Below are 13,316 nucleotides of genomic sequence, written 5' to 3'. Positions count from 1 at the left end.
GTGCTGTGTGCTCTAACTGTGAGCTGGGGGTTGAATGTAGATGTGCTAGAATGATAGATTTATTTATGAGAGATTTCTGAGAGATTTCTCCTCCTGAAAAAGTGAGAAAAATTGAAATGGAGAGAGAGAGCAGTTCAACCCAGTATCATGCATGAGAAGGCAACAAATTCAGTGAATTTGCCGCTCAACATTGCTGGTCACCACAGCTACACATTCCTGGTGACCAGACCTGTTGCACGCAGTCCCTACATTTCCTGATTCTGTGTTGGAATATGTAGAAACATTTTTTTCACAACACCAATTTTATTGTAATTTCACTAAAACACAGTTCTACACTGTATTAGTGTACAGTATTGCGTACAGACAATCTGCACCGACCCCATCTCATCTCCCCAACAATTTTCTCATCCACACTCATTTAACTTTCTTCTTTTGTTTTTTCTCGCTACAAAGAATAATAATTGATACCAAGTTGCCGTGAAACAGTATCCATTTTGTTTACATCCGCTTCCCCGTGAGATCACGTGAGGTGCTAAATCTGACATGATAATCTTAAGAATGTGTGTGCGGGTTTGCTGTGATGCAACCAGATTTCACAATCGGTTAAGATTTAAAAACTCCTGCAGTCTAGGAAATCTTAAACGCAAGATTAAAATGGAGAAACAAAAACATTGTGGTAAAGCCTATTCTATTCTGTAAGATTTCACCTTCGCACACTTATGAAGGCAAAGACAGAGAGTGGGCAAGAGTTGCCAAAAATGTGTCTGCTGTGTCTGGCATTTACCATACTGTAGAGTCTGTGATGAAAAAATGTACCACTCTTGCAAGTGAAACAAAAAAGAAAGAATATGGGAGGTGGAACGAGCAAACTCCATCAATAACCCCTTCAGAAACACGAATGTTGAGTGTCATTGACAAGGTGAACAATGAAGGTAGGACAACACAGAGCCGGTTGTTTTATAACATTTGGATTGAAGGTAGCAAATAAACATTAGTGCTAATATGAAATTAATGTAGCTATAATGTGATTATTGACCCAGGAAACCTTGGTGGTTTTGAGGTAGGCCTGGAGATGGAGCAGCATGAACCAACAACAATACATCTGTCAGATCTGGATACTGCATCTTTTATGTGCCTGCTTATATCTGGATTGTAATCAGTAAATAATATAACAGGCAACATTGCTTACCTACTACATTATTATTGCAGTACAGTGTAGTATAGGACACACCCTTAATTAAATATTTACATCTGCATTTCTGTTGGTGTTTTCCTGTTGATCACAGGAGTCATTAGGAATGGCTTTAAAGGATATCCTGAATCACCTAGCAGCAAACCACTTTTCTCCAGATATGTATTGATGCCATTTGGAGTGAGACACATGCTTTCAGGCTCTGCCTCTCGTTCTCACGCTGACCCAGTAAATCTCGCACCTAATTAAAAAAGACAACATGCTGGACAGACCATTTGGCGTACGACATCAAGAATCGCGAGCATGATTCGAAAGCTGTAATTTCTGTAAAATATTTAAAGGATTAGTTCGCTTCAGAATTTAAATTTCCTAATAATTTACTCACCCCCATGTCATTCAAGATGTTCATGTCTTTCTTTCTTCAGTTGAAAAGAAATTAAGGTTTTTGAGGAAAACATTCCAGGATTTTTCTCCATATAGTGGACTCCAGTGGGGTTCACCGGGTGGAAGGTCCAAATTACAGTTTCAGTAACGTCTTTGTAACGTGATTATGTCATGCGTGGCGGATTGCAGAGCTAGTGCAAGATGAGCATTTGTGGTTACAGGCAACAGTTACTAATGAAATAACGTCTAATCCCAAACAGAAAACAAGACAGCCACAAGAACAATCTCTTAAAGAACATTGTGAAGAAAAAGTACAGCATCCACAGTGGAAGGTTTTAATCCAGTCTTCCTTTCTTCTATCACTCGTCCTGCTGCGCTGAAGGAACGCTCGCTGATACTGTTGCAGATTCATTCAAACGGCTTATTCAGTCATTGAATCATTTATTAGCCAATTCGTTCAAAAAGCTGATTGATTCATTCAGTAATGAAACATGCCATGTGCAGCTTGGAGAAGTAAAATAGTCCTGTGGCTTTGTTTGGAACTATTCAAAATATGTATTGGTCAATCTCAGGCAATTTTATTTAATATTTTACAAGGTTTCAAAGCAGAAGATGGATGCATGTTTTCTCAGTCCTGTTACCAAAACTTATGTGCTATTTAAAAAGCATGTTTAAAAGCATGTCAATTAATTCCTTTGTATTCACCTCAAGAAAGTAATTATTTTAAATAAATGGTTGGTTATATGTTCAAATAATTGATATTTGTGACTAAAAAACTCTTTATATTAAGGCAAGGTGTATTTTAATAAAAAACTTACGAAGAAAGTGTAAAACTCTACGTCCTACGCCTTCCCTATTCAACTTACGGAAAAAGCTTAACTGACGTGATGCCAGTTTACACTTTTTTCATAAGTTGAATACGGATGTAACGGAGGGACGGGACAACGAAGTTGTAGATCCACGTACAGGCAGAGGTCAAACACCAGCAAACAGATACAGGAGGGTAAGGCAAAAGAGTAATCCAAAACACAGGCTATTGGTCAAGACAGGCAGCAAATGATCATCAAACAAGGAAAACAGTCCAGTGTCAAAACAAAGCCAAGGCTAGGCAAGGACAATGAAACACGGAGACAAGGTCAGATAAAGGCTAAAAAATACTCAGCAATGAGTGTGTGTGTGTGTGTGTGAGTGCAGCTTATAAAGGTTCACTGATGGGAAACAGGTGTGAGTGCATGATTGGTTTCTAGGTGAGGGATTGTGGGAAATGTAGTCCAGAGTGAAGTGACTGCGTGTGTGCACTTAAAAAGTCTTAATGCAGAAACAGAGACCTCTGTTGGGGAGTGGAAGGAGACAGCAGTGGGCGGAAACATGACAACGGAAGGCGGTCTGGCAGAAGCTAGATATTTTACTTCATAACTTGTTGGATAATTTTTTTACACAAATGCTTCGCTTCAGAAGGACTTTATTAACCGCCTCACAGATGATGGACAAATGGCCTCCCATGCAGCATTTTCTGCTGTTTTGTCCAGGGTTAGTGGTGCTGTCCTGAATTTAGTAGATGTCCAGCCAAAATATACATTTTAGGGGCCATAGCATGTGCCTAGTGTCAGTTTCTTTAGAATGTAAGTGCATCCTTTATCCAATTCTGGCTCTTCATGGTTTTTTGATATGTATATAAATTTGTGCCATCACTTACAGCACTTAGACTTTTTATCTGATCATTTTCCACTTTAATTTCCCCGTTGATGTTCGTGAAGGTTACAGCCTTTCTGGTGGTCTTATTGGCAACGCATTTGCACCGAATTGGTGCCGGGCAACTGTATGGGCTTTGTGTTGCCATCCCGAGGGTAAGAGAAAATATACAGAATATTTTGAATACAGAAGATGTAATTTTGGTTATGAAAAATAATATCAAATTGTAAATATTAAATTACTGTTACTATTAATTATTATTGTAAATATATATTAATTACAGGATAAATATCCTGTCAGAGATTGGGAACTAATCAAACTAGGAAACATTATTTTATAATATTTTTTTTAAATTGGTCATTTTACATCAATAATGACAACCTAGGATCATAGTTTGATACTTTCTAATCTCTGACAGTACAGTATTTATTTATTCATTTATTTATTGAGGTACTAATCATTGATAAAATGTTTTGTGAAGTGAAAATGGGTCTCAAAAAATGGACTGCCCTGTCAAACATAGGCCTATGTTATGTCACTATTGTCATGACAGACATTTTTTTTTTTTTTTTTTTTTTATTAAGACAATGCATTTGTCATGATAACAGTAACAACAGAATTATAGTTTATATAGGATAGTTTCTTATATCTGACTGGATAATCTCTGACAGGATTTTTTTTTTTACTTCATACTCTGACATGATTATTGTCCTTTTTTACTTAATAATTCACAAGAATTTACTTGATTTATTCATTGAAAGTCATTAATTAAATTTCTTGTAAAGTAAAGATTTACCTCAAAAAAATGAACTATCCTGTCAGGCAGGGGAAAAAAAATAGGCCTCTGACAGGATTTCATTCTCTTTTTTTATTTCATTCTTTACATGGATTTATTTATGTCATGGAATCACCAGGCTCCACCTACACTCAGCCACAACGATCTCAATCACCAGCATATTAATCACCACCACCTGTCAGCAATTTCACCTGCTCCGGTTAAAAGGACTCACTGCACATACACACACCGTCTAGTCTCGTCTCAGACTCACCTCATGTTCTCCCGGTTCGTTCCTCATCTGAAGTCTCCTTACCTGTTGTTCATCTCCTTACCCAAGTCTTCATTCTCCTCGTCTCCGAACTCCAGTCTCCAGAGAGTCTCCAGACTCTGAAAGAATTACTGTTTTGTTTTTTACTTCATTCTTCAAAATAATTTATTTATTAATATAATTTATTTATTAATTGAAAGTCATTGGGCCTCATTTATGAACGTACAACAGAAAATTGGGCGTATGGTCGTTTCCACGCAAAATTTGGCATTTATCAATATGAACGTAAGCGGTGACTATGATCAAATCTCACGTCAGGTCTCAGTTCATGTATGCAAGTTTTTGAGTCAGCGGGAACTTGCGTGCAGCATAGTAAGGTGGTGAATTCTAAATTATTATTTTCTTGACTGACATAACCCACTAACTGACCATTAACCATTAAACGAAACAATTAAAATGTCAAATTAAAATTTAATTAGAATAGATGAGTGTCTGTGACCCATTAAAATAACACAAATGTTTTTTTCTTTCCAGGGATTTAATTTTGCATGCACAAATAGCAACATCAACAGAGCATTAGGATTCACACATCACACACCTGCAATGCAGAGAAAAACGGAATAATATTCAAGGAATAGAATACTAGGACTATACAAAATATAGATGATTTCACTGAAATAATTACCAAAACAAAAGAGAAAAACTGTGCTTTAAATAACCTATCTGGTCAGTGGAAACGGCTGGTGCATGAATCAATGCCACAATTTCTCTTAGTTGTAACACCATTTGCCTTATCTCATTTTCAGCAGGAGATGTAATCTTCTCTCCAATCAACACTGGTAACAGTCTCAGTAAACACCAGTTCTGCACAGCGTGGCCACACAGTCTATCACTTCCTGGCCTCATCTCACAAGGTTTGTCATTTGCATCATTACCTAAATATCTGAACTGACCGATTCTTCGATTCAGTTCAATGTAAGTAAACTCTTTGTCAAGAGTAACAAGTTGGTTGATGCACAATGCAAGGTCAGAAGCAACAATGCCTTCAAACAAATCATGCCCAAGACAAGGAGGCAACCCAGGCTGACATAAATGAAACATAGACAGGCTGTTGAATAAGGAGTCAAATTCGATACCTCCACTATGAATGGAATCTTCTGTGTGGTTCTGAACATGCTCTTTGTATGACTCTGGTGTCCGAGTGTTGGCTCTGGACAGAGGATCTGCCTGAAACACATCTTTGTCAATTTCACAGTTTTAAGTACTAACTACCACTGAATTTTTCAAGAAAACCTCCGATTTTGTATGAGCCCAGATTGTCTCCAGCAATGGCTCGCAAGATTGCTTTGCATACCTGTCCATCAGGTTACACTATGCCATTGGTCTCAAGTTCTTTCATCAAGCATCCCATTACCAATTCCTGACCAAAATACTTGAAATCTTGTTCTCTGCACAAAAGAACAAGTTGCATCTGGTCAGCACTTGACCAGTTGTGTGGAAGTAGGTCTGCAAGTGTGAGATACATGGCCAGTATTTTTTATTTTTTTTTCACAGCATCAAATGAATCTTGATAAAGTATCAAGCCTAAAGAGGACCTCTCTGTCTGGGCCAAGTTTTCTGTGATGATTTCACCATCCCACACATCTTCGAAAATATTCTTCAACTGGATACAGCTCCGTACTTCTGTACTGTTTCCACACAGACTCACGATGAAAAAGTGCCTCAATTGTCAGTTTTAAAGGGACATACTGTACAAAACACTCCTTGCCAGCTTCATTATGTCCTAGACAAATGGGCATAGGTTCAACATAATTAAAACTGTTCTTGATCTTCTGCGCTGGTCTGTTCTTAGTGTGTGGCTATTACAGGCTTGTAAAAGATTGTCTGCTTTCAGGCTGTCCATTACAGCATTAATGGATGGTTGACGTCATGAACTGATTGCATATCTTCAATTATAGTCTGAATGACTGAAGATGGAAGCAGTAACTTTGCCTGCAATTTCAGATAAAACAGAGCAAGATTCTTCAAAAATAATGTCTCGTCAATATTTTCTGGACTAACCTCCAAAAGCTCACTGTTTCCAACTACATTAGTATGTTCATCTGTTATCACATCACTGTCAATATTTTGAAAGCTACATGTGCTGTGGTAACAATGGATTCAGTCAAATTTATCTCAGTTGAATTTTTATGTTTTCTGGATAGGTGAGAGGTAAATGTCAATGTAAATAATGTATCACACTACTTAAAGGGGCATGCCACTGTTCGTCCCTCTTTAATGTGCACTTTAAGATGGGAATAAAACTTTTTAAGGTTTAAATTATACTAGGTTTAACTGCTCCTATCATTTGTCATGTTTCTTGTGTTTATGCATTTTCAGTTTAACTGTGGCCGCTACTATACTACTTAGAAAAGGCTGGGTTTTCGGGATGAGGAGATTAAAGGAGCTTGCCGCCTACCTGTCTTAAAGATGGTAAAGGACCGTTTCAGGACCACGCTGATGCCCATTATCACACAGCACATCAGAAGGGAGTCAACGGTTTACAGCGACAATTGGAGGGCATATCTGAATGCGCTACGACCACTAGGATACTGTTATTATCCCAGGTTATGTTCCCCTGTCTCATTTCCTGTCTTGCACTATGTTTTGTAGTTCTTTGTAGTTTTTCATGTTGATTAGTTTCTCCAGGTGTTTCCTATTAGCTACTTCTCCTTGTTATCTTGTTTAGCTTGTTTCCCTGTGTGTATATATAGCCCTTGTGTTTCTCTTGTGCTTTGTCAGTCATTGTTTGCTGTTATTTTGTTCATGACTCGAGTTTGTGGATGTTTTATTAAAGTTGGAAAGTGGATTCCATCTCTCTGTTTCTTCTCTCAGCATTTGTAACAGAACAACTGACCAAAATGAATCCAGCCGCACAGATTATGTGTCTCCAACAGGGAGACAGCCTGATTAAGGAATATGTGAAGGACTTTCTTGATTTGGCATAAAAAACCACCATGGATGAGGTATGCCTAATGATATTTTTCAGGGGAGGACTATCTGGGTGGTTCAGTTTGATCATGCCTTTGCATGATCCTAATTGGTTTCTGGAAAATTACATTGGCATTGCATTACAACCTGAGCGGTTCAGCTTTCACAGTAGGTGACATTCACACTGTACCCACCACACCAGAGTCTCTTCACTTCATGCCTGTTACATCAGAGCCTCTCCTGCCAAGCCAGAGACTGTTCACATCATGACTGCCACTCCAGAGCCGGTTCACAACATGGCTGCCATACCAGAGTCCTCGATCAAGATGGCCGCCATGTCAGAATCATCAGTCAATATGGCCACCGTTCCAGAGTCTTGTCCCATCATGGCCGCCATTCCAGAGTCTCCAGCTGTCATGGCCACCACACCAGAGTCCCCAGCCGTCATGATCGCCACGCCAGAGTCTTCAGCAATCATGGATGTCATACCAGTGTTCCCGGTTGTCCTGAATGTCGCATTTGAAGGCATCCAGGCGTTTCAAGGCCATCGGAGGCTGATTTCCAACTTGGCAGACCCACAGCTGATCTCTGCAAGAACAGCTGGCGTTCTAAGGCCTGCACCCTTAAACCTGTCTACTGCAGCGCTGCCTGTTTCTGAGGCTGTGATGTTATCCCGAGTGCTGCCTGTTATGGCCGTGGCCATTTTGTGTGTTTGGGCCGCATATTGCTCTATAGCCCATGAGTTGTCTTCAGAGCGCACTCCTGCCCCAGAGCTCCAGTGTCGGTTCCAGCCTGTGAACTTCATGTCTGTCTTAATGCGACCACGGAGGTCATCCCCGAGTTTCCTATTTGCCTTGATACGATCACGGAAGTCGTCCCAAAGTTTCCTGTCTGCCCTGATGCAACCATGGAGGTCATCACTGAGGTTCCTGTCTGCACTGACACGACCACTGAGGTCGTTCCCAGTCTGCCTCAGTCTTTACTCCTTCTCCCAGCATATTGGACAGGCCCTTCATCTCCTTAATTGTTAGTTCACCAGACGTAACATATAGACACCTAACTGTAAACCACAGCGAACATTTTATTGATCAACAAACTGGCTGCCACACACAACATATTTAATGGGCCTGGCTAGCCATCAAGATTCAGGAGTAACACGACTACAAAACTATTAAGAACTATTAAGAACACTTGAATTAATCCAGTGACACTACTGGCTTGAAAGAAGAAATAAGAAAGGTGCCTTGGCACTGTTGATCCATGATATTAGAAAAGCATACAGGTTTAGATTTTACTAAAGGTCTACCATCCCAAAATGCATGATTTTTTTGGCACTTGATAGTCTCTGTTATTGAATTGTTTGTGTTGTGACATTTCTTCAGATTCTGAAAATGTCATGCTAACAGCTTCTGCCTTGTTTTGATAAGTTGATAGCTTACTCAAGCTATGGTTTGAGTATGGATAAAACTATGCAGACCATCCCTGCTAACTTTAGTGAACTGAATTGTAAGCACCTCCAAGAGAGTACACTGGGTCAGTCCTCTTGCGAACAATGGTTTGAGCAGAGACGGGGCCAAATCACCGCAAGCCACTTTAACAAAGTGTTAAGAAGCAAGACAAAACAAGCTAGCGTGACATCTAAAATCATGGGCTACACATCCAGCAGAAATGCACCAGCCTTAGCTTGGGATAAGAACAATGAAAACTAGGTTAGAGATGCCTTCTGTAACGCATGCTTGCAGGAAGGCAGACGAAGGCAGAAGATAAGGTTCCAAACATTTAATATAAAAATCCAACAACCGCAGGCAGGCCGGCAGGTGTAGGTATTACGGTGACCGGACCAAAAGTGCAGGATCGGGAACAACTTAAGTACAGAACATAATGAGAATAATAATTAACACACAGTTGACATAAAATTAACTAATAATGATGGTAAACTCAAGAGACAGATGAGTGGAGGGAATCAGAATAAGATACATGACAAATGAAAAACTGAAAGTCCATACAAACTGAAACTAAACAGAACTGTCTAAACAGTCTAAACATAACAGCCCAGATGGAACAGTCCATTGCAAATGCTGCCCACCAGCTACATTTGAAATAAAATGCCCCTTAAAGTATGCAAATATGTCCAATGCTATCAAAACCAAAGATTTCTGTCTAGGGAAAAACTATGAGCCTTAGAAGAACCATGCATACTTTGCACAAGTTCAGGGGCAAATGGCAGTGTTTAAACTCAAAACATCATACTTTGTCATTTGGCCCCTTCTAAAAGATCAATTAAACCAGATGATTTGGTGATTGTTTTGTCACTGGCTCTCCCACCCAGAAACTGAATCCTCTGTCAGCCATGACAATGTCTCCCTCTTCCATAAGATCAATTAAACCAGATGATTTGATGATTGTTTTGTCACTGGCTTTCCCATCCCAAGACTTGGAAAGGCTGTGTATGATTGACCCTGTTGGACTGATGCCAACCAGGAATTTGTTGGTGTTTTGGGACTTAGAGTTGAAGTAGGTTATTGCTATTGCACTGAGTGATTGCAGGTCGATCAATAAAAATCTTGCTGCAGTTTATGATATACCTCACTGAATTGAATGGGGGGCTTTTGAACAGGGCAGGAAGATTCCTTTTAATCTCTTCCATAGAAAGCCATTGAATAAAAGAGCTGATATGCTGTGCCATTACATTCAACCAGTCATGAAATATTGCAGAGATTGTTGCACAATTGCAATTAAACCTGAAGGCAAGATCTTTATGACTGAGGCCAAGTCTCAGTTTCATTAAGACTAAGTAAAACTGGAGAGCTGTTTGAGGACTCAGTGTTCTCGGACTCCAGGCAGTGATAAGATATGTCAGAAGTGCAAAGAACAGTTTGGAAGAGCGAAGGACAGTGTAGAAGTGAATGATTTGATCATCCTTTAATCCACATCAGATATCAGTTGTTTCCATTCACAGGTGAATGTTTGTACCTTTGACTCTAGGCTTCTCACTTGCTCTTTGTAAGATGTGTTCAGTTTCTGCATGTCTTCAATATCCCTCGTAGTGAGACCAGTTCCAACACATAACTTTTACACATCACTGGTTGATGATAGATGATGACAAAGGCCATCTTTGGTGAATGATGAACCTTCCTTCCTTCAGCCACCAACAAGCTTTCTTCAGACGTCTTGGTCCTGGGCCAATCGTTTCAACTGCCCCCATGTGTGACCCATCCTCTTTAGGTCTGCCTCCAGATCACGACGCCAGGTGTTTCTTGGACGGCCCCTCTTCCTCCTCCCTTGGGGGCTCCAGGTAAGGGCTTGCCTTGTGATACTGCCTGCAGGCCTGCGGAGGGTATTTTCCAATCCACCTCCAGTATCTGACTCCGAGTATTCCAACCCTAAGTGCAACCACTAGGGGAAATATTGCCTCATAATCAATCCATTGTTGACCCAGCACAACATGTTTTGCTATGCAGAGAGCAGGATTTTAAGTCTTTTGGTCAGCACAAAGAATTTTTCCACCTTATTGCTGACCTAAAAGGCTTTCAGCTGGAGGCTGATTACCATATGTGGTGGCAATAACCTTGATACGCTGTTGGTGGATTCTCAGAAAATTTCAGCAGTAACAAAAACATTTGTAGGTACTGTTTGATTCATAGAGAGACATTTGCCAAATCACCACTGGTATATGGCCCTCAACAAACACCTGCAAATTAAAATTACAGTGTACAACAGCTGACCTCTGACCAGGATTTAATAGGTGGAATCAAATTTGATTCAAGTTTGAACTCAAAGTCTTTTCATGTCTGCAGCGGCCTTCCTACAGGTCTTGACTTTTTGACGGAGTAGTGGCAAATGATCTGGATGGCTCTCTATATTGTACATTTGGTCAAAAGCTGAAACACATTTCACCTATGACCAGATAAATCAGGCCATCTCACAGACAAAACTTCTGGGTATTGCCTCACACTACAAACCATGTAAGAATAAGGAAAAAGCTCTGTGGCTCAGCCATGCAGAATTGGTGTTTCTTATGACTATTGTCAGTTAATATTGGTAGATGGATCAAACATCCTATTGAAAGTGAGATTTGGCAGTTGTGTCTTAAGTTAAAAAAATAGCTGAATTAATCTGTGCTCCAAACATTCATCAGAGTGAGATCACATATCTGAACGTTTTGCTAGAGGAATATGTACATTATTTATGGAACAGCATGTTCCCTGACCACCCTCTCAAACCAAAAGCATCACTACTTGTTGCATTATCTCGAACTTATCCTTAAATTTGGGCCACTGATACAATTGTGGTTTGAGAGCAAGCACTCCTATTTCAAGGAGTGTGCCAGAAAACTTTTTTACATTTAAGTAAAACACTGGCAGAAAGACACCAGCTTCTTCAGTCATACCTAGGTTGTGGTCAGTTATTTCAGCCTCTCATTCAGGTTGCTGGTTAAGCAAATGAAATTGATGAACAGACATACAACAGGGATATACAGAATGTAAAAGACAGTTGATATTAATAAACACATGCAGTGATTTTACTTTTGTCTATCTAAGGATGCTTTGGTTTAGTGATATTTATGTTCCACGTGGTTGAGTGAGCAGTCCGATGGTGGTGATGTCTTCCACTGGTTGTGCTGGGTGACAATGCAGTGGGAGGAAAGGAGCCAGAATCCATTTCAACAGCCTTGAACACAAAGCTCTGTGGGATGCTGTTGGTGCAGATGGTCCTTAACAATCTGGAACATGCAGATGAAGGAACTTTGAAGTGAAGGTTTGCTCTCCTGAGCTTAACCTTGTTGCAAATGTGTCTGTATGTCATCTGCCTCTCTAGGCCAGATACTCAGAACTTGGTCAATCCGCTTTAGAAAGTGTCTACTTTTAAATGAACTAAGTCATATTGAAAACAAATATTTTATGTTTATGTAATTTGTATGAAACCAATTAGGAGGTACAATCCCTGTCTGACCTAATTTTTAATGTGACCACACCCACGCACACTGCGCAAGCTATTCACACTGTAATCGTCCATGTAAGCCACTCAAACCTGTAAACGCTCCCATCACTTCGATAAACAAACATCAAGCTTAATCATTCCTCTGCTTATCATCAAGTTAGGAAGGCACACTGTGAGGAATAAGCCTTGAATTTACCTCAGAAGAAGAAAGACACAATTGATCCAGCAGAGGCAAGTAATTTATTCTCACTTAAACATTTTACTAGTTGAACTATTGCCAGACTAAAATGTGTGAAATTGACGTAAACATGAAACATTTCCAAAACTGCGAATGGATTGTAAAAGCGTGTGCATGGATTATAAATTTGTGGGTACGGATTGAAAAAAAATGTAGGTACTGTTTACAAATCTGAGCAAATCTGGATTGGAAATTCTTGGGTACGGTTTATTAATCAGTGGCCACGATTTGTTAAACGGAGGGAACAACTTTGACTGGAGCGACATATGGAATGTAGACGAAACTGGTGTAACAACAGTGAGGTCACCAGACCATGTTATTGCTCCCTTCTTTGCATTCCCTCGTAAACATTATCAAGAATACTTTATTCAGAGTGGTCCAACAGGGAGTGCTGGAAGCGGTGACGCCTCAGGATGGATGCAAGAGGAAGATTTCATCTTATTCCTTGATAATTTTTCAAAACACACAAAGGTCAGTCCAGAGAAGAAGGTTTTGCTTTTGCTGGATAACCACTGTTCAAATTTATCTGTGAAAGCTATCAACATTCTATTTTGCAAAGAAAAGGAAACTTACCTTAACTTACCTTCCCTTCCCACTGCAGCGATAAACTTCAGCCATTTAATCAAAGTGTCGACGGTAGAGGTCTACAAATAGGACCCAGGACCCCCGACCCGTACGGGTTCGTGTCTATATTTTAAATGGTCAGCCGGGTCCAGGTCAGATCCCAATCTATCACCTCCCGGATTTGTTTAACATTGTGTGTAATACCCGAGTCGATCAGACTTGGAGATCACCGGCCATGTTCAGAGTCAGTCAGCGCTGTGCGTGTTTTTTAACTTGCAAAGTATGAGCC

This window comes from Ctenopharyngodon idella, chromosome 4, assembly GCF_019924925.1.
Source record: "Ctenopharyngodon idella isolate HZGC_01 chromosome 4, HZGC01, whole genome shotgun sequence".
In the NCBI taxonomy this organism is placed as follows: Eukaryota; Metazoa; Chordata; class Actinopteri; order Cypriniformes; family Xenocyprididae; genus Ctenopharyngodon; species Ctenopharyngodon idella.
Note: the sequence above shows the minus strand (reverse complement) of the source record.